The sequence below is a fragment of the Oryzias melastigma genome, linkage group LG6, assembly GCF_002922805.2.
Source record: "Oryzias melastigma strain HK-1 linkage group LG6, ASM292280v2, whole genome shotgun sequence".
NCBI classification, from domain to species: Eukaryota; Metazoa; Chordata; class Actinopteri; order Beloniformes; family Adrianichthyidae; genus Oryzias; species Oryzias melastigma.
This window is the reverse complement of record NC_050517.1, coordinates 11,132,677-11,135,654: the sequence shown is the minus strand read 5'-3', so window position 1 is coordinate 11,135,654 and position 2,978 is coordinate 11,132,677. Positions and strand designations below refer to the sequence as shown.

The 2,978-nt window shown below is 37.4% G+C and overlaps 1 protein-coding gene across 1 annotated transcript in view; it reads right to left on the bottom strand.

Moving 5' to 3' along the window:
- LOC112152715 overlaps positions 1-2,473 on the bottom strand; it is a 5,158-nt gene extending 2,685 nt beyond the window's left edge. The window contains exon 1 of the mRNA XM_024282465.2: positions 626-2,473. The gene's annotated coding sequence lies outside the window, so the exon portion shown is untranslated. The remainder of the gene's footprint in view (positions 1-625) is intronic.
- Positions 2,474-2,978: the final 505 nt, after the last annotated feature.

Sequence of the window (2,978 nt, the reverse complement as noted above, 5' to 3'; positions counted from 1 at the left end):
GTAAGGGTGGGGTCATCTGGACCCCATAAGAGAGCACGAGGGTTAAGGGCTTCTATAGTCTTTCAAAGTTGACACACACTCAGATATCAGTTTATCCGGTATAGTGATCCTTCATGAATTGCATGAGTTACGTTCTAAAAATTAAAAAAAAAAAATAAATCTGCAAAGTAGAATGTTTGGAGGCAGTAAAACCGCTCACAATACACTTTTCTCAGACAAAAATGAATATTTTCACTACTTACAAATTTCAAACTTTCCCTGAAATTTAAGTAAAAAAATCATAGAACATAAACAGATCTGCTCCCGATTGAAGATTTATGTAGATTTGGTGAGCAAACGCAGCACAAAGGAGATTGACAAGATCTTCAGCCAATCAGAAACACAATGTGAAGCAAAAAAAAAAACAGTTTTAAAAATTGCAGGAAAAAAAAGGTAAACCGTGACACAGTTGCGTTTTCAATCCCTTTCTTACATTTGGAATCCATGTAAATGAAATGGAAATGCAAATCTAAAAAGTCATTTGTTCTTCCATACATGATTACTAAACATGACTACTGTAAATGTTACAGAATTTGCTCATCTAAGCCACTGAGGGGTTGCAAAGTGGAACAAAGTAGATTCATACCTGATAAAACCCCAACAGTCATGTGCCAAAAGTACCAACAGAGTTAGAGTGTCAAGGAATGAGACGGAAATCAGGAAACAGAAACTGCAAGTCAACATTTGTTAAAGCGACCGCCTCATTTTGCTGTTCAAAGCCAATCTGATAAGAGAGGACTGTACCTTTAACAGCAGCTAGACGTGTTAGCACAAACCCAGACCAAACAGTGGGGACGCCAGGGAGGGGCGTGGTGCTGCAGCTTCAACACCTTCCAGTCCTAGAGTAACGTGAAAAGCATGACCGGAGGAGAAAACGTCTGTCCCACCTTGAATTGATCAATGAACAGCAGCAGAAACACCAGGACAAGAACTTAGGCTGTTCCGTCTATTATTAAAAAAAAAAAACTTCAGATATTATGAAGACATTTAATTCCTTTGCTCTCAACCATCAACATTTCTGTCCTCTGACAAACAGAACCTCCATATTTGCATTTGTGTGGGCTTTATTGAAAGCAGAAAGGGGTAGTTGTTGTTTTTCTATGATGTCTTGAAGACGGAAAGACTTCATTACATGACGGTTCTTTAAGTCGGGGGTCTGCAACCTGAGGATGTGGAGTCTTTTACCCCTCCATCATGGCTCTCTGGTTAAGGAAAACTGAAAAAAAATTTTTTTAAAAATTACTGTCAAGTAAAAAGTAAATAAGTATTCAATTTAAAAAAAGGATGGTTATAAGCTAACTTAAACAGTTACAAGACAGTAAGTATCACTCTCCAAGGCTCCTGACTTCTTTAATTCTAGTTTGTTAGATTCACAAATTTCTATCAGAGATACAACACAAACGGTAAAAAAGTCTTTTTTTTGTCTTTTTTTTTTCAAATAATTGCCAACATTTCATCATACTGCATTTGCTGCATTGACATGTGTCACAGGGTCTTTTATTTTGAAAGATTCCTGTGAAACTGTCAATGATTATAAACTGTTTCTTGTTTTGTTTGTGTTATTTTATACCTCCCTAAATTGTTAATTTATCATAACAGTAAAAACAACAAAAATACAAACCAGTGTCTTATTTTTCTAAAGGATAAGACTTTGTGGTTTTCACTGAGTTGTGATCAGTGAAACATAAATCCTAAGTTGATGTGAGCTGTGTGGTGCAGCAGTCAGAGGCGGAGGAGGCTGTTCAGAGCATTGTTACGGTTATTTATATATAGAATTTTTTTTTGTAGAAAAAAGTTGCCATAAGAACCATATCATAGGCAAAAAAAAAATACAATGAAGTGAAAGAAAGGGAATTCTTCCTCTAATTTGAGTTCATAAAGTGAGTCAACCAACTCACAGGAATCCGTGATCCGTCTGTCATTTCCATGCAATTGTTCAAGGTTCTATATAGAGACGTGGGATGGATGTTGTGGCTTCTTCTTTAGATCTTTGTTCTTTGTTTATGCCTAGAGCCAGTTTTTGCTTTTTCCATTGTTCATCTCCACAGGAGCTTCCACTATGACCTCTGACCTGTGGCCATCAAATCTTCGGTTGCTTCTTCCCTTCACAGTTTCCACCTTCAGCAAAATCATTTTGCTTTTCTTGTATTTTTTGCATCTAAATGAGAGAAGAAGTCGAGCTTGTGCACATGCTGATACATTAACCCTTTAACATGGGAAATGTTACTGGATTACAGTTTTCTTTGACACACCGTAACTTCTTCAATCACTTGCAAGTTCAAAGAACTCAAACACTGGAGCTAAAGCGACAATGTTAAAGACTTAAACTATTAAAGGACATACATTTTTTGGCTCTTAGATCTTCATTTTTCACATAGATGCATGCAGCTGGTGACATCTTGCTATTCAAATCAACTTATCAGGAACATCTAAAGGCCCCCTTTAATGAAAAATCCTGTTTTTTGAGTTTTTAACGTATATTTGTGGTAATTTTCTTATGAAAGACAACAAAAGTAATAAGAAATCATTTTGTTTTTGCAGACAGGCTCTGTTTGAATTTATGAGCCTTCTTTACGTTGCAATAACTATGCTGCACATGTGCAAAACCCGTCATCTGGTTCGGCTAGCGTGTCTGGAAGAGAAGAGAAGATGATATCTTACCAATGACTGCTGTCAAATGAGCCGCCGTTCACATTTCCGTGGTCACATCAAGAAGCTCCGTGGATCCTGGTGGAGATTTTCCAGCGTTCTCAGTCCTGCTACCGTAAGTATTGGATGAAACTCACACAAAAAATCCAGTGATGCTGATTTGACCACAGAAATGTGAACGGCCGCTCATTTGACTGCAGTCGATGTGAAGATACCATCTTCTCTGCATGTGCAGCAGAGCTGTTGATGGAAAGAAGATCATTCATTCAAACAGTGTTTCTGGGACAGTT